The sequence below is a fragment of the Manis pentadactyla genome, chromosome 5, assembly GCF_030020395.1.
Source record: "Manis pentadactyla isolate mManPen7 chromosome 5, mManPen7.hap1, whole genome shotgun sequence".
NCBI classification, from domain to species: Eukaryota; Metazoa; Chordata; class Mammalia; order Pholidota; family Manidae; genus Manis; species Manis pentadactyla.
In genome coordinates, this window is record NC_080023.1 from 147,272,619 (window position 1) to 147,300,105 (window position 27,487).

Below are 27,487 nucleotides of genomic sequence, written 5' to 3' on the forward strand. Positions count from 1 at the left end.
AAAGAGTAGATGGAAGCAGGAGAAGGAAGCCCCAGACACTGTCTCCTCCAGTCTTGGCCCCCCAGGCTCCAATGCAATGGAAGACACAGGGAGAGGAAAAGGAGGAAGAAAAGAGGAAAGGCTTCAGGTGGAGGAAAGTGGGGAACATAGACTTCTAAGCTGCTCCCAGGTCAGGTGGGCTAGAGGGTGGGAACTGCTGGATAAGCCTCCCTGGGCAGATGAGAAAGATACTGAAAACCCACACCATCCCCCGCCTCTGTCATCCACCCCCCACTCCCTCCTTCACACCCTTGTCTTTCTTTCACCCCTGACTCTTTGAGCCCATTTGCTCAGTTTGTATCTCCAGTACAGAGAACAGTGGCCCAGTGCCTGGAAGCAGCTCCGTATTTATTACATGAATTCATGGATGAATCTCACTTGATATGCGGAGAGGATTTTTAATAGGGGACAAAATGCTTTGTAGAAGTTGCAAATTTATAATTCTTGCCCAACCTATTACCAAACCATACACTTACAGTCATCACACACAGGCATTTCCAAATACGAAACCAGCCCAAATTCCCATAACAAACCTAACTGCTCTTCTTCCATCTCTAGTCTCCGAGCCCTGCCCCTTCCTCTCTCTCTCCAATATTGGATACCATGGGAAGACTCAGCCCAGCCTCTGGACTGCCTGGAGCTCCAGGCCACATTCCCTTCCTCTATTTTTACTTTATGTGCACATTCTTGGCAGCCTTTAAAACTTCTCTCTATATAACCCGTGGGCTCCACCCATACCCTGCCTCTCTCTAGCCCCACCTCAGATGCATACTTCCTCAGAAGTGGACCCACCCTACCTGTCTTCTCCTTATTGTTCCTCTTGTTCCTTCTGGACCTCTCTCACTGCTCATGTTACTTCCTCCACCTCCCTACACACACACACATACACTTCCTCCACCTCCCTACACACACACACACACACCATGTATAAATAAATAAATATATATATACATATATGCATGTATATATATACATATCACTGAAATGTGTATTCCTCTATGTATTTCTCCATTATATCATAACCTGTCTCTGTACCTACCCTTCTCCCACAGGGCTGGCTTCTTCTGGGGCAGGTGTTGCTGACTCACAGACCCTTGACTTTGGTCACCATGGTAGGCAGAATAATGGCTCTCCAAGATATCCATATCCTAATCCCCCAAACCTATGAATATGTTACCTTGTATGGCATAAGAGTTTTTGCAGTGTGATTGAATTAAGGATCTTAAAATGGGGTGACATCCTAGATTATCCAGGTTGGTTTGATGTAATCACAAGGGTCCTTATATAGGAAAGAGGAAAGCAGGAGAGCCAGAGAAGGAGATTTGATGATAGAAGCAAAGGAAAGAAAGATAAAGTAATTTAAAGGTATTACATGCTGAGTTTGAAGGTGGAGGATGGGGCCACAAGTCAAGGGATGCAGGAAGCCTCAGGAGCTGAAAGGCAAGGAAACAGATCTGCTCCTAGATAAAGCCTCCAGAAGGAACACAGGGCTGCCTATCTTGACTCTGGCACAGCAAAACCCTTTTTGGACTTCTGAAGTCCACAATGGCAAATAACAAATTTGTGTATTTTTAAGCTATTGTGTTGCAGCAGCAATAAGAAACTAATGCAGGCATCAGTTTATACAACTCCAGTAGTTATATACTGCAATAGGGAAACCATCGAAACGAGAAGCTAATTCTTTGAAAAATTTAATAAAGGTTATAAACTTTTAGCAAGACTGATGAAGATAAGAAAGAAGGCAAATACTACCAATATCAGGGATGAAACAGGACTGCACTTCATTTCTGAAGCCATTAAAAAGATAATAAGGGAATACTATGAAAAGCTTTATGCTCATAATTTTGATAACTTTAAAGAAATGGACCAATTTCAACCTACCAGACAACCAAATTTCAACCAAGATGAAATAAATAACCTTAAAAATCCAGTAGCCATTAAAGAAATTGAGCCTATAATTTAAAAGCCCCTGAAAAAGAAATCTCCAGGTACAGATGGGAATTTTAACAAACATTTAAAGAAAAATTAACATCAATTTTACATAATCTCTTCCAGGAAATAGAAGTGCGAACATTTTCCAACTTATTTTATGAGTTCAATATTAGCCAGATACTAAAACCAAAGACTGCACAGAAAGAAAAGAAAGGAAGAAAGGGAGGAAAGGAGAGAGGGAGGGAGAAAGGAAGGAAGGAAGAGTTATATGATGAGTAAGTTCTGGGGAGGTAATGTACAGCATGGTAACTATAGTTAACAATACTGTATTGTATATTTGGAAGTTGCTAAGAGTAGATTTTCAAACTTCTTACAAAAAATTGTAACTATGTGAGGTAATAGCTGTTAACTAATCTTATTATGGTAATCATTTTGTAATATATACATATATAAAATCACTATGTTTTACCCCCTTAAATTTACACAGTGTTATTATTTTTTTTATTAAGGTATCATTGATATACAATCTTATGCTCAGGTTTCACATGAGCAACATTGTAGTTACTATATTCCCTCTATTATCAAATCCCCACCACATACTCCATTACAGTCACTGTCCATCAACATAGTAAGATACTACAGAATCACTACTTGTCTTCTCTGTGCTATACTTCCCTCCCTGTGCCCCCCCCTATATTGTATGTGCTAATCATAATTCCCCTTAATCCTCTTATACCTCCCTTCCCACCCACCCTCCCCAGTCCCTTTCCCTTTGGTAATTGTTAGTCCATTCTTGGGTTCTGTGAGTCTGCTGCTGTTTTTTCCTTCAGTTTTTGCTTTGTTGTTACTCCACAGATGAGTGAAATCATTTGGTACTTGTCTTTCTCCTCCTGACTTATTTCACTGAGCATAATACCTTCTAGCTCCATACATGTTGTTGCAAATGGTAGGATTTGTTTTCTTCTTATGGCTGAATAATATTCCATTTTACACAATGTTATTTATCCATTATATCTCAGTATAGCTGGGGAGGGAATAAAATCTATATGAAAAGGCATAGGTCCTAGAATAGATAAAACAAAAAAGTAAAAGTAGAAGAATAAAGTAAGAGGAATCAGTCTACTCCATTTAGAGAGTTACTATGTACATTTAGTAATCAAGACTTTGTGGTGTTGGCAAAGAAACAGACACATAGATCAACAGAACAGAATAGAGATCCAGAAATAGATCTACACAAATATGCCCAGCTGATTTTTGACCAAGGTTCAAAAGAAATTCAATGGAGAAAGGATAGCATTTTCAATGAATCGTCCTAGAGGAATTAGACGACCAAAGGCAAAAAAAAACACACAAAAAGTCCTTCAACCTAAATTTCACAACTTATACAAAAATTAACTCAAATCATGTATTTTAATGTAAAATGTAAAATTTTAGAGAAAAATTTAGAAGGAAATGTTCAGGATCTAAAGCAGGGTAAAGAGTTCTTGACACCAGAAACATGATCAATAAAAGGAAAATTTGATAAATTGGACTTCATAGAAGTAAAAACTTTTGCTCTATGAAAGGCCCTTTAAGAGGATGAAAAGAAAAGCCACAGACTGGGAGAAAATATTTCAAACCACATATCCAACAAAAGACTATTATCTAGAATATATAAAGATCTCTCAAACTCAGCAATAAAAAGAACAAATAATCCAATTAGGAAAATGGGCAAAAGAGCTAACCAAACATTTCAGCAAAGAGGATACAGAGATGGCAAATAGGCAAATGAGAAAAATGTTCACCATCATTAGCCATTAGGGAAATGCAAAGCAAAACTGTAGTGAGATATCACTACTCGCCTACTAGAATGGCTGAAATAATACGTGACCACACCAAATGCTGGTGAGAATCCAAGACTTTGGATCACTCATACATGGCTGGTGGGAATATCAAATGGTACAGCCACTCTGGAAACCAATTTGGCATTTTCTTATAAAATTAAACATGCAAATTCCATATGATCCAGCAATTTGCACTCCTGGGCATTTACCCCAGAGAAATTATGTTCACAGAAAAACATGTACATGAATATTCATCAGTACTGTATTGTTTTAACTCTTCATAATAGTCAAAATTGGAAACAATCCAGATGCCCTTCAATGGTTGAATGGTTAAATAAACTGGAACATCCACACCATGGAACACTACTCAGCAATGAAAAGGAATGAAGTATTGATACACATAATGACTTGGATGAATGTCCAGGGAATTCTGCTGTGCAAATAAAGCCAACCCCTAAAGGTTACATACTGTATGATTTCATTTACAGAACATTATTGAAATGATGAAATTACACAGATGGAGAATCTATTAATAATTACCAGAAATTAAGGATAGCATGGTGGGGGGCATGTGGATGTGATTATAAAAGGGCAGCACAAGGGATCCTTTTACCTTGTGATAAACTGCAAACACACACATACACTCCAGTGCCTGTAACGGTAGGAAACCTGAGTAAGATTGGCAAATTACATCAATGTCAGTTACCATTGGGGGAAACTGGGTGGAGGATACAAGGATCTTCCTGTATTATTCCTTCTTCATGTGAAACTACAGTTATATCACAATAAAAAGTTAATTATAAAGAAAGTCCATATAGAAAGAAAGCTAGAGGAATATATTCAGTCAGTATAACATGTTTGGAAGAAAGCATTTGATTTGGAGCAAACACTCATCCATACCCATACTAGAATATATCCCCAAAATGGGTGGTGAGAGCATGATGGTTAATTCCTGAGAAAAGGAACTCTACCTTTTGCCTTCTTTCCTCAACGAAACCCATATTGATTTGGGGCATCCAAGTGCAGAGAACCCTGGGTAAAGCTCGGGGCAGCTGTAAGACCTTCCAATAAAAATGGCTGTGTGCACATGGCAGGTGGAGCCAGTCCTGCCAGGATTCCCAAGGGCCAGCAAAGTGTAGAAGTAATTGAATGAGTTGTTTATATTTGTGACTAGACCAGAAAATCTGGAGAGACCTGGAAAAATCCACCAGGTCTCCTTGCCCATCACAGAACCTTAGACTACCCTGTGAATCAAGACGGGCACAGGAATTGGCTGAGAGACAATCAGCCCCAAGGAATCTTGCAGTCAAGGATGAAGGTTGGGTCAGCAAGACCTTCTGTGAACATCACCAAAGGGAAGGTCAAAAGAGTCAATCTCGTATGATGCTGATGTTGCATAACAGATGCCATCTGCCAATGCTTGGGATTTTTGAAAGCTTCCCAAAAACCTGGCTAAAAACTGATGGAAATTCAGGTGACACCAACACAGGATGATGCTCACAACAGAAACTGAGTTCAATTTAGGTTGTGAAAATGAAAAGGTATTTTTTGCAAATCTGCATTTTTATGCTGAGATGCACATCCATCACCCCAATAATGTGCTAAAAGAAGAGAGCTGGAAGTTCTAGGTAGTACAAATCTGTTTTACCAACTGTCTAGAGAAAAAGCTCCACTGGTCACATCAGGGGATTGACTCTAATGGAGGATGGTGTAGGTGGCATGGGTGGAATTCAGCAATGGGGACACAGCCCTGTTTTCAGGTGGCCCCCATCAGTCCTCAGGTAGGACAGTCTTACCTCTCAGAGGGCCCTCCTAGTCTCAAGGCAAAAAGTCCTCATTCTTACAATTCTCCCAGTGGGACCCTGAGTTCATTGTCCTAGCTATCTTCTCAGGCCCCACCCCAGAAGCCTCCTCTTTGTGGCTGTCCTGTGGCCTAGGAGGGTTTCACTCTCTCTCTGGATGTGCAGGGTGCAGCTGATGTCAGTATCCCACACATCTCCCTTGGCGCTCACCGCTGCACACCAAAGGCTTCTTACTGTGACCACCTGTAACTTTCTGCCTGAGCGCTTTGTTCCCTAGCCACAGGAACATGCTTGATACCATATACCAGGCAAGGCAGAAGTGCTGGAAAGTTAAGGCCCCCAGAAGCAGCCCTCAACCATTGATGGACAGGGAGCCGGTGGATAAATATCCCAGCTTCTTCACCCCCTTGGGACAGAGCTCTGAGGTGTGTGTTCTGCACTGGATCCTAGAGTCCCAAGAGGATGGAGCTTCTTGCCCACAGTGATATCCCAGTTTAAGAAAACACACCCTGTCTGGGCTTCCTTCCCTTCCCTGTTTCACTTCTTAATTCCCCTAAATGGTGCTTCTTGGGATCACTTCCCACATCAACTACTTGCGTTTGAATTCTTATCTCAGGATCTGCTTTGGGGGAAAACTTAAAACAAAATCGGCGGTAATTGCTAGTCAGTGTGTCAAAGCAAATGAATTGTGTTAAATGAAAGAAGGCAGACTCCTTTGTGTGATTCCTTTTATATGACATGCTAGAAAAGGTAAAACTATGAGGATGGAGAGGAGATCAGTGGTTGTCATGGCTAAAGGGAGGAGGAGGGACTGAGCGCATGAGAGCATTTTTCTAGGCTGATAAGAACTGTTCTCTAGCATGACCGTGGAGATAGTTACATGACTATGCATTTTTCAAAACCCATAGAACTGTACACCATGATAAATAAATTTCACAGAAGCACAAATAGCCTTAAAAACAGAAAATTCAGTCAGTCATCACTGACACTTACAAAAGATGATCCTAAATTCCAGGGAGAGAAACTTTTCCAGGTCCCACAGCAGCTTCAAGACAAAGCCAGGACTGGATGCCAAGGGTCCAACAGTATTAAGTTAGTGCTCTTTCCAACCATAAGTGGGCCCTTTGCCATTGAGGAATTTACCTCAAAAGTCTGTGCCTCTGGGAAAAACTGGTTATAAAGATGGTACAACGGTAGTAGTCGTCTTAGTAATGACAATTCGTAACAAATCCATGTCTTGAGTATCTCTGTTCCAGTCCTTCTAGGTTTACCCTATATCAGCCTCATTTGGATTCCCATATCTCCCCATGTTGGATTGCTTGCTTCCTGTCTCCTGTGTCTTTCTCTTTAGTTTACTCCCTCAGTTTGGTAGAGCACATGCTTCAGTTACTTCCTAGAAAAGGAAGTATGAGATTGTGCATATCTGAAGTGGGCTTTATTCTACTTGTTTCTTAATAGTTTGGCTTGATATAGAATTCTAGATCAGAAACAACTTTCCTTTAGAATTTCAAAGATAATACTCTGGTATCCTATCTTCTAGTGTTGCTAGCACAGTTCCTGTAAAGAGAAGTTTGAAGCCATTCTGATTCTTGAGGTGTGGTATATGACTCTTTTGTTTTTCTTTATTCAAATTTGTGTAATCTCATCTCTTTTTCTCCAGGCTTCTGATGTTCTACAAGTCTGTGTCTTGGTTGGGCCTATTTTTACTCATTGAACTAGGGACATGGTGGACTCTTTCAATGTGGAAATTTATGGTTTTTCAGTTTGAGAAATTTCTCTTGAATTATCTCATTAATACTTTCCTCCCCCTCTCTTTCTAGAATGCCTATTATTCAGATGTTAAAACTTCTGGACTGTTCCTCCTACGTTCCTCTTCTTTCATATTTGTCATTGTTTTTTCTTGGATCTATTTTATGGGAGATAACCCAGATTGTATTTCCCAAACCAACTATTGAGATTTTCATTTCTGCTATCATTATTTGTTTATTTTAAAAGCTTATTTTTGCTTCCTGTCTTCTAAAATAGTATCTTATTCTTGTTCCATGGGTGTAATATCATCTCTTATCCTTGAGGATAAGTCTCAATTTCTTCCAAGTTGCTGTTTTCTGTTTATTTCAATTGTTAGTTTGCTTGCTTGTTTTTGTTGTTATGTGTTCTCTATCTTGCATGTTAATAATTTTCCTCAGATATCTGACAATCTGTAGCAGATGTTATTAGTGCCCTGCCCATACCCCCAGCTGCTATGAGGGTTGGTTGTTAATGGATCAGAGCTTCCCCTTTCTGTAGAGAACTGACCTCAGTCAGGAGCTTCCTTGCCTGGGAGGTTACCGCCTCCCCCTGGCTGCCCACACAAATGATTGATTAATATGTGGGTGTAAAACAGCCCTCCTGCTTCAAGGTGAGGTCAGTTTTGTGGTGCAATTCATGCTTCAGGGCTGTGGAATCAGACTGAGCCTAGACTCCAGCTGAGACCACTTTTTTTTTTTCCAGAGCTACTCTTTATTTCACCTTAATTTTAGAAACATTTTTTGCTGGATAGAAAATTCTAGGTTGATGTTTTTCTTCCAGTGCTTTGAAGACGCCTGTCTCATTCCTGTTTCTGACACACAGGCTGCCATCATTCTTATCTTTGTTTCTCCACGTGGTGTGGCCTTTTTCTGTTTGTTAGATCTTCTCTTTGGTGCTGGTTTTAAACAATTCTATTATAACATTCCTTGGCATTTTCTTCGTGTTCCTTGTGTTAGTGGTTTATTGAGTGTTTTGGATCTGGGGGTCTAGTTTTTGTCCAGTTTGGAAATTTCTCAGCCAATATTTATCCTCATCATTTTTCTGCATCCCCCTTCCCTTGGAGGTCCCAGTTACACGTGTATCAGGCTACTTGAAGTTTCTCATAGCTCACCACAGCTCTCTGCTTGCTTATGCTTTGTGAGCCCGCATTCTTGCTCAGCCCTGCTGCTTTTGGAGGAGGTGAGACATGGGGGTAGGGGGACGGTGGCTTATCTTAAGAGCCCATCCTCAGTGAATCACATACAGCTGAATCCTCACCTCAGGCTCTGTTTCTGGAAGCCTAAGACATGATCTTTGGTTGTCTGCTCTTGATTACGAGTCAAGGCCTGAAAAAGTCATTGAAAGCTCGGAGTGTGGGAGTCAGACCTGTCAACTCAGAGAGTCATTGTAAGGAGATATGAGTGGTCATTTGCTGAAAACTCCAGTATCCTTAGTTCTCTCCTTTTGGGCTGATCAGAGTTCCAGAGAAGAGGGGTGGAGTGTGACTGCCATGATTTGGGAAGCAAGCAGAAAAGAAAGCTGAGGATCTCAGCCTGCTGCAAATACTCATTTAATGCCCCTGTTCTTCACATGGAAACTTTGTCCACAGCTGTGCCTAGTGCCCCAGACCAGAGACCTTCTGTTTTACCCTTGCCAGAGACTAAATCTCCAGCCCTCTGCCTGCTGGAAGAGGGACCCTGCAGCATGAAAGGTGGGAAATGGGAACTAGGACTTTAATTGCTTCCCAATCACCTTTCACCCAATTCTCCTAATTTTTGGCATCTCAGTTCCAGAGATATCTAAGACTGCCAGTTCCTTTTTCTTTTTTTTAGGATTTTGCCATGAAAGTAGTGCTGTTCTTAGCTTTCCCTGGGTTTCAGCTTTCTTGGGGCCCTGAGCCAATAATCACTCATTCTTCTGTTTTCCAGCTTCCAAAGTTCTCTTTGCTATTGTTTCCTTTGCTGTTCTCATTGTCCTCCATCCTCCTCCTTGTGTCTTTTTAAAAAACAATTTCTTCATAGTAGTTTTAGTGGATTTCAGGAGGGAGCAAAGGTATATGTGTGAGTTCATTTCACCATTTTAATCTGGAGGAAAAACCTCTGGTGGTATTAGGAAGACACTAACTCCCAGCATTCCTCAACTTGTGAGCCCCTCTGGATGACAGACAGGTAAGTGAGAACTCCAGGTAAGGGAGCCGGAGGCCTGCAGTGGAAGCTGTATCTCTAGGTGGAGGACACTCACCTTCAGAGGGCAAGCTTTTTGCCCCCATCATGGATTTTGCCTGCCTCTGAGGGCATAAAGAGCTGAGTCCCAGTTACAATCATATGCATTAGAAGATCAGAAAGCCAAGATAAACCAGGGAAACCTGCCTAGAGAAGATGCTGCCATAGTGGGAAAGGAAGAGATACTGAGTCTCATCTTTCTAAGGAGGGAGTTCATCTCTACTAGCTCTGCTTCTATGATTCTGTGATGCCAGAAATCATTCCAGAAAGCCTGCCTCCTTTCTCGCTCTCTCCCTCTTCTCTGTCCCTTGCTTTGGGATGGTGGTTGAGAGTTGTTTGGGGAGACTAGATAGGTTGAAAAGGGGGAAGAAGTAAACCACTCTAGTTCCTTTTTCCTAGAACGGGTTGTGGGCAAAGATGTCATAGTACTTCACTTCCTCTTTCATGCTCAGACCTAAGAACCCAGCAAAGAGAAAAGGTAGTGACAACTTGGATGGGAGGATCCAGGAGGGGCAAGAATCGTGGTGATGGTGGTAGTAGCTGAGGAGGAGCTGAGCTAGGCTGCTAGCAGCTTGCCTTGCTGCACAGATGTTACTTGAAAATTCCCGGATGGTCATCTACAAGTAGAGGAGGGAATGGATGGAAGTGGCTAAACAGCCCAGCCTCTCCAGCATTTGGGAGGACAGTATTGAGGCTGTTCTACAAGGCTTCTCAGTGGGTTTTCAGCAGGATGGAGCCCCAGTTGCCCAACTGGCCTATCAGTACACCTTAGTATTGGCTTCTCTTCCTTCTGTATCTTGCTTTCCCCACTTCTTCACTCCTGTTCCCTGGGATCACTTCCCAAGCATATTGCCTACATCCCAGCCCTAGTTTCAGGGTCTGCTCCTGGGAGAGTCCACGCTAAGATAGGTGTCCTCTAATACAAATCTAATCTGATCAAGTTGCACCCTCCCACCCTGGGAAATTGTGCCTCCATTTTCTCCATCTGCAGCTGGTCTCAACTAGGAAGCTCTCTCACAGGATCCTGAGCACATTTATATTTTCAGGAGCTCTGAGTTCTGTGTGTGCCAGAAAAGCAGTGTGGATTGTTGGTGGCTGAGGAAACAGAATGCCTGGCTCCTGCCTCTGAGAGTGGACACAGCCTGATCCAAAGCTACAGTGCATATAGGAATCTACTCTTCCTCCCCTACTCGCACTGTTTCACAGTCTTGCATACAAAGCCTGCACTGAGAAGCAGTTCCATCCCTCCAAGGGCAGGGTCACACCCACCTAGAGGTCCACATGGGCTTTGCAGATGGGAGGACCACTAGGAGGGGTTTAGCAGGAGAAGACCCAGCAGAGATTCTTTGTAATTCTCAGGTGAAAGGGTTCAGGGAACACAGAAGCACACCTCATAGTCTGTTGGGACTCCTCTGTTGACCCAGTCTAAGGGGTCAAAGCATTGAAGGGATCATTTACAGCTCTAGATAACTAAGAAGCCAAGTGACTGGCCAATATGAAGAATATTTTTCTGGGATAGTGCCCACCACTCAACAGAGGGATAGGCCCCACCAGGTGGGGTAGACAAGCAGAGGAGCTGGACTGTGGGCAACATTTGACTTCTAGCTTGTTTTTGAAAGACTGATTTTGCCTTTATTCATCAGTCATTCAACAAATTTGTATTGAATGCCAGATGTAAGATGGCTAAAACCAGCCCCTGCTCCCATTACAGTTATCATCCAGAATACACCTGTTCCAAAATTAGTCAGACATTTAAAATTAGATGTTATTTATTTTCCATAAGGTAGAGGAAAAGAACTTCTGACAATGTGATAGGGGCAGAGTTATCTGAGAAATGGGTTGGGGATGAGGAAAATGCTTTAAAGGAAGTATAATGTAGGAAGAAGATGGGAGAGGACTGGGGGAGAGGAAATAGAGGGACACTGGCAAAACCTTACACAGTGAAACCTTTCCACACCCTCCTTTACATGGAACAGGGAAACATGTTAGCTGAGAAATGTGTTACTTCAAGTTCTGGATGCCTGCTGTTTTGGGGTACCCATCTCTCTTGCATAAGGGTTTCAGCCCTGGCAAGTTCACAATGGATTTGGTGAGACCAAGAAATAACAACGGAACATTCTTAGAGTAAAAGGGTTTATTGCTGGCTTTGTTCTCACAGCATTAGGTTGAGCTCTAGGATCATGTCTGCATCCAGCAGTGTGCAGGTCTGTAATCCACCATTACTAATTACTGCAGGTTACATAATTCACATAATCCAGAGCATTGGGCAGAGCTCTTCACATAGTGACTCAGTCAATAATAGCTCATTGCCCAGAGTGTGGAAGTAGTAGCATTAACAGTAGGCCAATTATATCATCAAGTAGTTTAGGGTCAGCTGAGGATCCTGGCCCTAGGAACTTCCATTTTCTCCACACCACCTAAACTGCCCAGGTCTCCCTTGATGCACCCACACCCCACCTGCTAATGCATTTTGCCAAGAGAAGGTGGGGTGGTTGGGAGTGGTGAAGGGGCAGTAGAACCTTCTGTTTCATGAGGCAGATAGGATCACAAGTCAGCAGGTGCATCTTCAGCTGGAGACACTAGGAGACCAAATACTGACTTATTCCCCAAGGGAGACAAGAACTATCAACTACTGGGGCAGAAGGGCAGGATCCTGCCATGTGTTGTAACTGTGAGACCAGTTTCCACCTGTCCAATCCCAAGGGGAGACTTTCTCCCTGATCCTAAAGGACGTGGGCTAGCTTTTGCCTCAACAAAAATTTAATAAGATGGGTTTCCCTGAAAATAGCAACTAAACACATTCCCTACTCCTTACTCCTTATATCCCCTCCAACATGCTCTCTCCCTCTACCTCCCCCTTTCTCTCTCCTATTTTCACAAGGACAAAGGACATGAGGCTGGAGCCACTCCACCCTCTATCTTACAGCCTGTTTGGACTAAAGAATTTCTAGCTGAGCTTTCTAAACAAACAATACAGGTTTCCAAACAGGGACAGGGGAAGGAAATCATGAGAAGAGAGGAAAAAGAAAAGAGAGTCCAGCCTTCTTCTCTCCTGGGGTGCCTCCCCGATCCACAGGGAACATCACCTCCCCCAACAACAGTTGCAAGCTCACTATGCCTGTAACCTACTAGGTCTCTAGGAGACATTGTTCCTGTTGTCAAAGGGCTCACATTCTGGTCAGGGGGGAAATTATGCAAACAAGTAGGAACCTAAATGTGCCTGGTGCTGAGAGGGAAGTGGGTACAAGGTACATGTAGGCATCCCAGAAGTCTTGTCAGTAAGATGGGGACAGGAAGGAAGACTTCATAAAAAGGGGCTTTTGAGTGTTCCTAGGTAATTGTTGCTTTCTTAGTAAAGAGAACAGCAAAAACACAGGCAATGAGTGTGCTGAGCAATTTCACGGTGCTGCTACAGGAAGGGCTGGAAAACAATAGTCAAAAGTGACAAGTGAGGCAGGGGAAAGAGGAAAAGACTGTAACCTGGGCAGCTGTGCAGAGCAGGAGAATTGATTTGCATAAGAATGGGTTAAGACTTCACCCTTAGCCCTGGAGCCAGAGGAGGAGGCCTGATTTAGACAGAGGAGTATCAGCAAACCAGAGTTGGAAGGCCCTCCTGGTAAGTGCTCTATTGAGAGCAAGCACAGAAGGGAGAGAAGGGAAAGAAAAGGACCCAAAGGTTCTTGGCTTGAATGGCAGAGGGATGGGTGTTGACAGGCAGCTTTACAGAAAGAATGGGTTACCCGCACCCTTAGTTTTGCCACATTCTACCTAGCACATGCCTGCACCCATCTCTCACCTTAGGGGTCTGTGACCATTGGGTAACTTCTTAAGATGTTGACTGATGTTTCTCTTTCCTTTCCCTTGGCCTTGGAGGTTCATGGTTTGCCAAAGCAGAAGGAATTTGCCTGCAGGCACTTTTCATGATGACTTGAGCTGTTTATGGTTTATTTGAGGAGACCTGGAGGGTAAGAGAAGGAAGGAGAACCTTAGAGGGTGACATGGGCACTGAGGGAAGGACAATCATTTCTGTAAGCCCTGAACTGCAGTGCCCACACACTCAGCTGAGGAGCCTCAGAGGCAGTGATTGTGAGGCCTGCTGCAGACTCCCAGCACCACCAAAAATATCTGTGGCCTAGGAGTGGCAGAGCCAAGGGGCTAGGAATAGGAGGGTGTCTGTACAGAATACACTGCCTGCTAATGATGACAGGATTCCCCTGATCCTTGGAGCTGCATTAGTAACCCCTGGCCCTTGGTGTTATAGAAAGGGCTGAGTCCGCCCCAAAATGAAGGTCAATTTCTTGCCTGCTCTGTGAAATAGGAGCTGGGGGGTGAGAGGACTAGGTCAATGCATATAAACAAAGCAATGCATTCTTTCCTGCACACACTTCTCTCCACTATCTGGGCAGATTCTGGGTCTCATCCATCATTGCAGTCCCAGCACTCAGCTGAAAAAGGACCTGCTGCAAGATAGATGGAGGAAGGCGGCAGTGTGCACTGTCCTATCAAACTAATGGGCACTCCTGCGCCCCTGGGGAGTGGCAAGCTGGATGTTACAAAGGAGGTGGCGGCCCAAGCTTTCACTTTTACAAAATGCCAAAAAGACGTGCAAAAATACCAAGCGGATGAGAGAGAGAGGGTTAATTTGGGGCAGCTCCGCCCATTGGACATCCCCAATGTGCGGGGCAGGACCCTGCCCTGTTATAGAGCGCTGCGCCTGCGCACAGCAGACTCTGAAGCCGGAGCGCCCTCAGCAAGGTGGGCGGGGGCTGCCCGGGCATCCGGGTCCCTCACCCCGCCCCCGCTGCATGAATGAGAGGCACGGCGCCCGCCCCTCCCCCGCAGGGCCCGCCCCTTGCCGGGGGCCGCCGAGCGCAGTCGGCCGCCGCCACCTCAGACGCGCTCTGTCCCAGCAGACTCCTGCAGCCTGCCGCCCGCCGCCCGGCGCTGACGGTCCAGCACGCCTGCCGCCGCTGCAGCCGGCGCGCCCGAGTAAGTGAGTGAGCGAGAACGGGGACACGGGGGCCGTAGCTCCCGGGCTGGGGCTCAAGGGACCGGGCGGGTCCGGGTTCGGGATGCTGAGTCCGCGGGCCCGCGCCAGTCTCCCCGACTCACACCCCGGGCGTCTCGGCGGGGGGCGGGGAGGCGGGGGACAGCGGCCCCAGGCCCGGGGGGACGGGGAGGAGGGTTCTCCCGGGCCAGAGGGTGAGCCCCGCACAAAGGGCGGCGCGGGGCTGTCACCGGGAGGTCACAGAGTGGAGGTTCGCGGCGCCCCGCGCGCCGTGCCAGTCCGTGCCCTGGCGTCGGGTCCCCGGGCGTGGGAGGCCGCGGGATGAGGCGAGAACGAGGATAGCGGGCACTGCCGTCTTCGTGTTGGCGGTGGGAGCGCGCCTTGGCGGGGTGGGGGCGCGGCGTGGCGGTGTTTTCCTGGGCCCCATCTGCTCCTCCCCTTTCTTTGTGGCGTTTGGCTCGTGCCCGTTTGTCACTGTGTGCCAGCTATGGCCTGGAGTGAGACCTCTCCCCTCAGCTTACTCAGTTAATGGAATTAAGGTGGTGGTCTCATAGATGTGGGTGGGTGGCGTGTGTGCTCCCACGGGCCAGAGAATTAAGGACCCTTCTTTGTTTCCAGTGCGTGTGTGTGTGTGTGTGTATCTTCCGAAGTGAGAGAATCAGATCATTAAAAAGAGTCTGAGGAAAAAAAGACATACTGCTTCATCAGACCTTCACCCAGTTCTGTCTCTGATGTTCTTTAAAACAGTATTTTTTTTGTTTCTTTTTGGAAAACTAGTGTGTTTGTTAATTGAAAACAAACATTCTCATATAGTCATTGAAATGAATATTCTCATATATGTGTGTATCTGGAACACTTTGCTCTTGGGGTTTGATTAATGGTATTTTATATGTATATATATATATATATATATGTGTATACACACACACACACACACACACACACATATATATATATATATATATAGGAGTGCTCCAGTACATATAGGACACTGCTTTCTGGGTTTAGTTAATTGATAGTATGTCTACTTACCCATATATACATCTAGGACATATTCCAATTTATCTAGGACACTGTTTTCTCTGCTCCTCAGCACACAGGCAGATTTTGTTTCTTCCTGCCTCTCTGTGTTAATAAGAAGGTGGTCTAGCAGGTTCTCTGCACCTCCTTGGTTTTTTTTTTTTTTTTTTCCTTAATGCTTTGGCAAAGGATTTTATTGCATATTGCCCTGGCGTGCGCCCTTGCTTTGATCTGAATTTTCCTGTGTTCTGTTGTCTGGCTGTGCAGCCCAGCTCAATGGCTCCTCTTACAGGACTACTGGAAAACAGAACACCTTTGATCATTGTCCTCATCCCCAGAGAGAGAAGGAAGCTCTGCATATTCCCACAGACTTTGGCTGGGTGGGTGGGACTGACTGACTGTGGTCTTTGGTAAAGCTATGAAGAGTTAAGATTTGGTGCACCAATTAAAAAGAAGCCGTTTAAATAGCAACAGCCATTCCTTGCTATTTCGTTTGGACCTTATTCCCTTTTAAACCAGATTTTGTAAGTTTTAGAAGGTGGTAGGTTACATTTTCAGTTTCTTTTTTACCCATATTCTTTTGCAAAATGATGGGAAATCAGCTAAAGTGAGAAACATATTTCCAAAAACTAATTTTATTATTATCTTTTGATTCAAAGTAGTGGTGGTAAAAAAATTTAAGAGGATCTTATTGGATTATATGAATAATTGACCTGGTTGAGTTTTAAGATTCTCTTTAAGATTATTTTTTAATCGTACGTATTTTAATTCCTGGTAGTTTCATGGCAGAATGGTATCTAAACTAAGCAATCTTCCCACAGCATCTGTTTACATATATTCCTTCTGTTAAAAACATTTGCTTTTAATTTGAAGGGGAAATTTTCTATTGGTTGAATTGGGGTCTATTATTCTTGGTAAAAGTCTAATGTTAGCATGGTCAAATTCCTTTCCTGAAAAAGTTAAAATTAGTAAAAGTTGATTTTCAATTTGGGGAAGTTTTAGTTTTATAATATAGAATTTAGATAAATTTTAAAATCAGTAAATTTAACTCAAAATAAATAACTTAAAAACTAAGGCTTCATTAATTTCATTAGTGCCACCAGTGTTGAAGCAACAATTTATAAACTACCTGCATAAGACTTTTTTAAGGAATTCCCTTAAAACAAACCATAAGAGGAAGTCTTAAATAAACAGAGTAGTATAACCGGAATTTTGCTGAAATGCGCTTGCATAGTACTACAGTATTGTGGAACTTCAATTTTGCAAGAGTGACTTAGCTATTGTTTGTATCAACAAAGGAACCTAAAATATCCTGGCCTTGTTATTCAGCATTTTGTTAATTAAAATCTTTACTAACTCAAAGTTTAGCATTTCTGTAGTTAGATTGCTGAAGAAAAATTCTAAAGTAATTTCTGCATTATCAAAATAGATTAAATTATGTTAAAAGCTATTTTAGTTGTAAATATATTCTTCATAGTAATTAGAAATACTAATATTGTTATGTTAGTGATGGTAATAGCATGTATGGTGACACTTTGTTACCCCAAACTGGGATATGTTGTCCCTCCAGCAATGTCTGATAACAAAAAGAATTTTTTTTCTATTGAGCATTTTCTATCAATAATTGTTTTCTGTTTCAAATGCAGTTTATTCTAAGATCAGTAATACATTATTATAGTATGTTAGCTTAAACTATAAGAAATTGCCATTTTTTAGGGTGGAGAGTCGACAAATTCAGAAATTTCTAGTCGTTCAACCACTGTCAACTCTCAGCAGTTCCTTCTGGTATTTATATTTATCTCATTTTTAATGTTTAAACTTATTTATTTTCCACCTTTGGATATTATCTCTGGACTTCTATTTTGGAAGTTGAGGAAGTAGTTGTCCCATACAGCCATCCTTCTATCCCCCACTCATACCTATGCTTTATAGTTTCCAGTTAAGTCAGTATTCAGTATTTATGTGACTGTGACAATGTACCGATTTCTCTTGAATGAGCCATGTAGGGTACTGATACTACATTTTCTCTTGAACAACTTTTGTTTCTCCTGAATTAAATTGCCTCTTGTTTGTTTTCATTTTCTTAGTTCCTTTGCACCAGTCACTAATTCATCCTAAAATTCTGTGAAAGAACTGATGACCTTTTAGTATTTTCAGGTAATCTCTGTTTCATTCCTTTTTCCTAGCAGTCATCTAGGACTTCCCTTTATCATCGTCTTGGCAATTTCCTTTGCCCTCCTCCAGTGTTGGATCCTTAATTTCCCGGGTCCTATGTCTTCTATGTTCTTTCATACCTTCCTGAGAAAGGGCACATACAAACTCTGACATTCCTTCCTGAATTCAGAAGTTGCAAGGCTGGAAATGTCTTCATTTTATCCTCACTCTTGAATGGTAGTTTAGCTGAATATTGAATTCTAGATTGAAAATTAATATCTGTCTTTAGAAAGTATTGTTCCAAGTCCAGTGCCATTCTAATCTCCATTTCCATTTTCCTCCCACTCTGGAAGATTTGGGGATCTTCCTTTTATCCCTAATGTTCCATGATGTTTCCTGAAATTTTTTTTTTCTTTTTCTTTACTTTTGCTTGTGGGAGAGCGAATATTTTCTAAAAATGACTATATATATGTACATATAAACACACACAGACACACACACCATCTCTATATGTTATTCTTTATGGTATTGACATGCCTCCATCAAGAGGTGGGGTCTTTGTTTCCTATCCTTGACCTGTGCAAAAATGAATTCCTACTGAAATATTTTGGGTTTTGAGCCAGCACCATGGATTAGGAGTACAGCTGGATGAGCAAGAGCATGCACCTTGGTGGGGGATTAATTTTTGTTTTTTACTTGTAAATGTAATCATCACCGGAAATATCAGTTAACATCAGAGAAAGTTTCTTCAAGCAGTGAAATGCAATCACCTCTGGAATCAACAAGAAAACTATCATGTTTTTTTTTAATCTACCTCAGGAAGTGACAGAACCTTTCATGACCAAAAAGAAACAATCTTAAAATTTATGATCAAATATGTCATGACTAAATATGACAACTATATTATTTGCAGGAATTTCTGTTATGAGAAGATGGAGACATGGAGCTATGTAGACCACAACTTGATTGGACATTGTGTATATCACATGGACACATATTTCTTTAATATTTTTTTTACCCATGAATTTTTTTCTGTTTGCAGCTGCCTTATCGCTTATCTAGTTTTTCCATGCATCTACATGAGGCTGAATATTACAAGAGAACTTGAGATTAGGACAAAAAATCTGAAGTGGACTGTCAGCATTACTCAAGAAAGCTATCAGATTCCTAGTAAGATCTTTATGCTTATAACTATTTCATAATTTCTCTCCACTCTTTAAAAGCATGAGCAGCCCACCTCCCCTTGCAGATGAGCAGGCCTCATACTTTCCATTAAGGAGTTAGAAGTTGTAAGACAGATACCATTCATCTTCTCCCCACCAAATCTAGAAATCCCTCTTCCTTAGGCCCATGTTTTATGTTTTCTTCCTCTCAGAGGCCAACTTTCCACCCCTCCATATACCTCCTTATACTTACTCAGGACTTGACTCCTGAATTTGTACCCTTTCTCTTGCTTCATCAGCAACTCTCCAGGGCACCACCGGGTCAGCATTCACAAGCTCTGACATTGCCCATCTTTAAAAACAATTTAAAAAATCTCAATAAACAACTTTCCCCTGACCTCCTATCCATCCCCTTCTGTTTCCCTTCATGGTTAAATATCTCAAAAGATAAGTATATATTTCCTCCCTACCTCCTGTGTAATACCTATCACTCTCTGAAATTCTGTTGTTGACCAATTTTTTTTTGTGTGTGTGTGTATTACCCCATTGGAAGGTCAGCTCCAGGAACGCAAGGACCTCATTTGTCCTGTTTACCATTATGTCCCTTAGAATAGCAACTGGCACAAGTACTTACTGAATATATGGGCCAAAAAGGGCACAACTGACATTCTTAACCTGGTAGAATGACCTTTGCTTTTAAAACATATCTAACAAAATCAAATTTTCATTTATTTTTTAATTGCCACTTTTTGCTACACTTAGATAGAGTTGAGCATATTAGGAAGACTATATTAATTATTGATTTTTCCCTACATTCCATTTTATTCTCTCATAGGTGTAATTTAACATTGGTAGTCTTGCCCCTGGATTGTAGAGCCAGACTGCTTGGAGTTGGATTTCAGCTCTTTCATTTTTTGCCATGTGAAGTTTCCTAACCTGCCTGCTTCCTCATCTGCAAGAAGGAAATACTAACAATACTCCCTCATATGTTTCTTGTGTGGGTCAAATGAAATAATATAAAATGCTAAACTCAGTACTTGGCATGGGGATAAACATAACAAATAATGATTATAGTTACAGTTATTATTTGTATGGCCTCCAATTTCTAAAATTTGAACTGACTTGGTCACTGTAATATTAGTGTTGAGAGTGTAAGTACTTATATCTCTTAGGGTATATTGGCTATAAGTGTGACATAGCTGTTTTTGTGTTTCTGGGTTTTTTTTCCCTGATTCCTTGCCTCTCTATTTCCATGTGATAGAGTAATAAAATGATCTACAGTTCACAGATGAGCATCCTATAGTATTTCCCAGTGGTTTGGTCATTTGATAAATCATTTTGATTTCTTGATAAAATATTATAATTTCAAGCTAAGTCCTGTTCTTTATTTGGCTTGCCCAAATAGATGTGAGGTTCCTTATTCATGTTATTCCACAGTAAATTTTCTAATTTCTGGAAATGGGACTTTTAAAACACCGAATACATCATCAACAGATTTTTTTAAAGTACTTATAAGACACTGTTACTTTCATTTATCAGCTAGCTGAGAAGATAAATATATCTTCCCAGCAATACAGAGTACACTTTGAGAACCTCATGAGGGATAAAGACAAGCTCTGTAGAAGTTCAGAACAGGAAGAGTCATATCCTGCCAGTCTTAAGGGATTCTTACAAGTTTTTGGCATGTTAAATCACATTTTAGTCTCTTCTCTTATGATTTGTTCTTTTATTTTGAAAGTTTGCTTAACAATCATGGGACTAGTTTAGATTTTATGATAGATAACATACAAGCTAAAATTGAGAGAAGTTTTTAATTTTAGAAGTTGTTCCTTCAAGTACTTAACAGTTACTCTGCCTCTTTATTTTCTTATCTGGTACACAGTGGGGACTCCTCCAATTATTGGAGCATTTCAGACGTCAGAGTGTAGTGTTGGGTAAATTTAGGGTTCAAAAAGAATGCCAGATGGTTTGAAAGGAATTGTGAGCACTCCAACTAGTGCAGTCCATTGAAAGCCAGCTGGCTGAGCCTCATCTGCTCTGAAGGTAGGAACCAGACACTTTGTTCCATGCCAGCTGGCCCCAGAGCAGCTGGCCAGTGACCTTACTTTTGGTTGGCCATTCCTAGGAAAGCCAGCCTGGGCCCGCCATCTGCCCCACGGACAGTCTGACACCAAAGAATTGCTCTGTGCCTCCGTGGTACTCCAGAGAGTTGGAGCAAGCCTGAGTAGCAAGGAAAGGAAGCCACTTCTTAGATAACATTACAAGTGAACCTCACATTAAATTGTGAATTTGCTCTGGAAAAAGGTAATGCAAATTGAATTTTTATGGTTCCAATGCTGTTAGCTGTATTAGAGTTGCCTACTATTAATGTAACTATAGTGAATATTTTTTACTGCAAATAATCTTCAGTTTATCTGCTTTCAAAGTTCCTGTTTTCATTTATTGATTTTTCTTAAAGTGAGGTTTGCTTGTTCTATTCATTGTGTTAATCTTTGAAAGTTTTGGTCATTTGGATTATTAAAAATTTTCATCATGTCATAGAGCTTGCTCCTATATAAATCAGAGGCTTCTGTAGAAGGTTCATTATGTAAGATGTCTTAAAATCTGTGTCTCATTTTGTCTGTTGTTTGTTTTTTCCTAACTACACAGGTGTTTGTATCATAGTTCTTTCTTTAGCAAACTTTATTGTCATCCTAATTTAATTGAGAGCAAATGAAGTGCAAATATGGTACTGCAAGTATTATGAGCATTCAGTTCATTTGATATAGTTTATTGAATTCTTGAAATTGATAACTTCACCACAGTCTATCAGTAAGCTTTGTTACCTTTAAAAACAAATTTTTTTTTCAAATTTGGAGATTGAATATGTTGCATTACCTATGTTTGTTAAGTTCATCTAGGCAAACAAAAAAATTATAAACTACCTGTATCTTTGTTGTTCTTTCCTAACAAATAATGAAAAATTAGGCTCAGTGGTATAAATTTGACATATAATCTAGGTATCATATCCAAATAGACTCTAAATCTTGGACTGAAATTCAAAGTTTGGCAGATAATGAGCTAATGTAGTTCATAGGAAATGGGTGGGAAAGGAAATGAAAAGTGTAGGTTTTCAGTCTTTTCCTTTAGCACAAAGAAATTACACAACTTTGGAAACATGTTGGAAATCTCATGCGTGGCTCTAATTAAGTAAGTTTTTACTTATTTTCATTGATTGTTCCTGAAAACAAGCCAGAAGAAATATTTGTGGCAGTGAGAAAGATGTTTTTTTATAAATCATAGAATGGTGTATCAATAGCTAGGGGAAATATTGTATCCAGAAAATGATCCTTCACTGTTGCTAACTTATACTGAAAACCTTTTATGCCAGTAGCTTTACATGCATTGCTTATTTACTTCTTATAGCAACCCTCAAAGACTTATTTATAGATGATAAAACAAAAAGTCAAAGAAATAACTTATTCAGGTTCACAGTGTCAGGTGCCAGGTTTAGAACCCAGGCCTTTATTCTCCAACTCACCATGTATCATAGTTGATGACGTCAACTTTCACAAGAACATAGCTCTTTCCTATTCACATGCTATCCAACACTGGCACTTTTGGAAGACTGTTGATGAAGGAAAACTCAGACCTTGGCAGAAAATAGCTGGAGAATAAGAGATTTGGGGGAGCATCTCCATTTTTTTAAATTCCTTCTGATGCTCTTGAAGTAATTTACCATTGCAGAACTACTGCAATAAATAAAAATGACTTGTTAGAATAGAGAAGACAAGTAGTGACTCTATAGCATCTTACTACGCTGATGGACAGTGCCTGTAATGAGGTATGTGGTGGGGACTTGATAATGGGGGGAATCTAGTAACCATAATGTTGCTCATATAATTGTATATTAATAATAGCAAAATAAAAAAAATGACTTGTTATAATTAGAATGGGACAAAGGGGTTATATAGTTTCCTAGGGTTGTCACAATAAATTACTAGAAAATTGATGACAAAAACAACAGACATTTATTCTCTCACAGTTCTGCAGGTCGGAAGTCTGAAATCAAAGTGTAAGCAGGACTGCTTTACTCCCTCCAAAGACTCCAGGAGAGAATCCTTCCTTGCTTCTTCCAGCTTTTGGTGGTTTTTCACATACCTTAGCTTGTGGTTACATAACTCCAGTCTCTGCCTCTGTCTTCACATGTCCTTCTCCTCTTTCTCTCTCTTATAGACACTGCATTGGATTTAAGGTCCATCTAGGTAATCTAAAATGATTTCATTTCCAGATCCTTAACTATATCTGCAAAGATCCTTTTTCCAAATAAAGTCACATTCACAGATTCCTGAATTAAGATGTGGACATATTTTTTGTGGGAGGAGGGGGACCATTTAACCTACTACAGGGGTAAGAACTTCCTTTGTGATGATTTTCATTTCAATTGCTGTGTCACACAGAATCTCTGATTAGACAAGTATTCAGTAGATCATGATACTCAATAGGGAAAACAAAGTATAGAAGGACAGCAGACTGAAGTCAGAAGAAGGTTTAGGGAATCACAGAAGGTTCCGTGGAGATTGTATTGCATGTGACAGTTATGAAGGACAGACTTTTATCAGATGGTCAGGACAGCCTGTGGTGTGCAGGTAGTGGAAATAGCAAGAACATAACTAGGTAAGTATCTTCAAGGAATCATAACTATTGCATTTGACTAACAGGTGGTACTTAGAGAAATAGTGGGGAATGAGGTTGAAAAGTCAGCCAATTCATGGGAGACCTTTAGTGTTGAACTGATGAATATGTACTTTGTTTAGTAACTTATCCATGAGAACACTGTATTATAAGGGCTTCTCATAGGGCTCTTCAGAGCTATGATATAACCCTTTGAAAAAGATACAGATCTTTTTCTATAGATTTTCAGAGGGGCTCAAAACCCGTAAAAAAAGTTAAGAACCACTATTTTATTAGACCTGAAATGTGTTATGCTTTAAGGTTCCTGAAAGATTATAGATTTTCTGTTTGGTTTACTTTGAACCACTTGGAAGATAACTTGAAAATGGAGCTCCAAAGAGTCTTAGCACTATCTGTGGAATACATTATGAATGTTACACACTAAAAGTTAAAATACTGTTATTTCAGGAGGGATGTGAAGCAGATCCTAGGTTCTTGGAAAAGTGATCAAATGATTACACAAAAAGAAAAACTCATAGCATTCCATTCAAAATGCAGCTGTAACTTGTATTTTCTGTGTCTCAACTTGCTCTGTTTCAGTTCACTTCCACCATCCATGAATTCCAGAATTAAATAAAAGCATGACACAGTTCTGAGGGAAGGAAAAAGTTGCATTCCTAAAAGTTTTTGTTGTTGTTTTTATGTATTTTTTAGTGTATTCTATAAAACTGTTCTCTGCTGTGGGTTTTCAGTGGAATAACCTACGTCAGGAATAAAACAATATATTACATGTATAGCATAAGGAATATAGTCAAAATATTGTAACAACTTGGTATGGTGATAGCTGGTACCTAGAATTATCATGTATATAAATGTTGAATCACTGTGTTGTACACCTGAAACTAATGTAATGTAATACTGTGTGTCAACTACCCTTCAATAAAAAATAATTATCTAAAAAAAAAAACAAAAAAAAACAATATATTACATAGTTGTCTGAATGTCCTAGTCCATTTAGGCTATTATAACAAAATTCCATAGCCTGGGTGTCTTATAAACAACAGAAGTTTCTTATAGTTGTGGAAGCTGAGACCCATTAATTTTTTTCCCCAAGGTTAATATTACTTAGTAGATTTACCTGTACTGTTTTTCAGACTTCTGTGCTAGTAAGATTCTTTTTCATTTTCTAAATTATAAAAAATTGTAAATACACTCAAAAAGCAGACAGTAACAACATATTCCTTTATTCCCATCACTCAGATTCAACTGTTGTCAAGATTTTGCCACATTTCATTTATCCCTTCTTTTTTCACCTTTCTTTGCTAAGGTATTTTTAAGCAAATCCCAAGCATTTCTGTATATATACCCTTACATACTTCTATATGCATCTCTAAAAAATAAGGATATTGTCTTACAGAATCAAAATGACATTCTCATACCTAATAAATTTAACAATTACTCCTTGGTATCATCTAATAGCTAGATCCTATTCAGGTTTGTGCCATTTTCTCAAGGATATCGTTTTTAGAAATGGTTTATTCACAGTGGGATTCAAAGTCAGTGGATCACATTTGGTTACTTTGTCTCACGTGACTGTTTTATTCCTGACGTAGGTTATTCCACTGAAAACCCACAGCAGAGAACAGAGGCAGTTCCTCCTCCCTCCCTCTCTCCCCACCACTTTTTGTGTGTTAAGGACTAGTTGCAGAAACCGGGTCAGTTGTCCTGTGGAATTTTTCACACTTGGGATTTGTCTACTTGCTTCACTGTGGTGTCAGTTGCTTGTTCTGTTCCCTGTGTTTCTACAAACGGAAGTTAGCTCTAGAGGCTTGATTAAAATCAGATTTAAGTTTTTGACAAAAATGCTTAGGAGGTGCTTGATATTGCATCACACCCAGAAGCCTACCATCTGGCTACCCAACTTCTAGTGATGCTAAATAAAAGACCCCCATGATGGTCATATCAGTATACTTCATCCATTGTGGCAAAATGGTGATTTTCTTATTCTGTTATCTCTTCCAATTTTATTAGGAGGAATTCTGTAAAGACCTTTACCTCATCAACTAGGGCTGTTTGGGGTTACCATGAAATACATTTTGTATGAGAAACTGCCAAGTAATTTTATACTATTGTTTTCTTGATAAAAGATAATGAGTTTGAATTGGAATAAAGGGAACTGAGTTAATCTTTTGTTTTAATGAGTGTTATAATGAATTTCTGAGTACTGTAGCAAAATGTGAATTATTGCTTTTGTTGTACAGTTGAAAATGTGTACTCCAGTTGCTTTGAAAGTTAAAGGTGGAAATATGTGAAAGCCTGTTATAGACTAGAATTCTGGAAGGCATGGGGAGAAAAGAATACTAGATGAGGATTTTTAAAAATCAGGAATTTCCAAAGTCAATTTGGATTTGGCCTAGCCCCTGAATGTCTAATCCATTCATTCTTCATAGAGTGGGCTTTTCATGTGTGTGCATCCCCAAAATATCCTGTGTTTTCATGAAATTGTGTGTAGACTAAAATATCAAAGTTATGTAATACAGAATTAATGCTTAAATATCTTTAAAGGCAAGGAGAATTCTTTCATTGAACAATATTCTTTTTATTTAAATTGTACTTTATGGAAGAGAGTCCTTTGACCACTGTATCTCATAAAACCTCTTATTTAACTTCATGTATTCACATTCTTATTCAGTAAAATTACTGAGTAAAGTCATGCTGAATACAGCCTTACTTATTTGCCCTGCTCCATTTTGCCATAAGCCAGTGTGTTTTTGTTCATCTTATGAATTTGTGTATTCGGAGGAAAGTAACCTTGATATCAATGAACATTAAACAGGTCAATGTTCTTAGCTTAGTGGCCATCTCTAGACAGCCTCTAATTGTATTTTTTCAGAAGCTGTTAAAAGCATATGCTAATATGATGTCTCTGCAGGCATACCCTTGCTATGACTATGCTGTTTATTTTTTAATAGTAATACTGTAGTTTTTTTCTGAAAGATAAAGAATGACATTATAAAGGGATGCCTCAACAGACCATAGATAAGAATATACACTTATGTTCTTTATATCAACGTATGTTGAGCTAAACATAAAAGCTGATTATTCCTCATCAGGACTCAAATGGTTTTAGTGCTGAAAATTCCATTTTCCTACCTGTAGAATTAAAATGGATGCTTGTGGAACACCTCCTCTGTCATTACACTAGGTGCTGATTAGTAGGGCTGACTTAACTGTTCAGATGAAGAAGACAGAAAGTGCTACCTTTTTCTAGAGCCCTGTGGGAAATTTTATTTCAACTGTGTTGCCTCCTGGCCCTCATTTAATGCAGCCAGAAGACCCTGTGCCATGCAGCCCTTTTGTTCCATACTCTTTTGTGTCAGGTTCTCTATGGGTGAGGAAGTGGTGGAGCACTGGCATCACTTGGGTTGAATCTTTAGAGGCCATGAAGCTTGTACATTCCCCTTTCTAGCCTCTGCCAGAAACAAGGATGGATTTTTGTCTTAGGAATATTTCAGTTATTTCATACAGTATGTTGCTTGGATTTACCATCTTACCTTTATTCATGGCAATAAATATTTACTGAGTATGTTTTAAGTGCCAGGTATTGTTCAGTCTGAATTTATAGAGATCCCACATCTTGTACTAAGAAACTCTTATTGAGTTCCTTACATTCCACTACATTTAATAAAGTTAAGGAGTAGTTCCTTCTGAATTTATTAGATCAGAGGTGGTAATTTTAATATTCTTTTTCTGACATTTTACATAATTTGACTTAAAAGTTCCTATAAAGCTGAAGAAAACTGGCTCCTTATGAGGAATTTCAATACTTTCTTCAAGCTAAGATAACTAACCACAAATGCAGTGAAATCAGTGGTGCCTACATTTAGATTTTAATTCAGACTAG

The 27,487-nt window shown here is 40.5% G+C and overlaps 1 protein-coding gene across 10 annotated transcripts in view; it reads left to right on the forward strand.

Moving 5' to 3' along the window:
• Positions 1-14,424: 14,424 nt before the first annotated feature.
• Positions 14,425-27,487, forward strand: part of RNF24 (ring finger protein 24) — a 92,011-nt gene continuing 78,948 nt past the window's right edge. For 2 of the 10 annotated variants that reach the window (XM_057502776.1, XM_057502771.1), the window contains exon 1: positions 14,449-14,578. The gene's annotated coding sequence lies outside the window, so the exon portion shown is untranslated. Of the gene's footprint in view, positions 14,579-18,809; positions 18,938-25,196; positions 25,299-27,487 lie in introns of all 10 variants that reach the window. The other 8 variants (XM_057502775.1, XM_057502772.1, XM_057502774.1 and 5 more) reach the window with 8 other exon arrangements.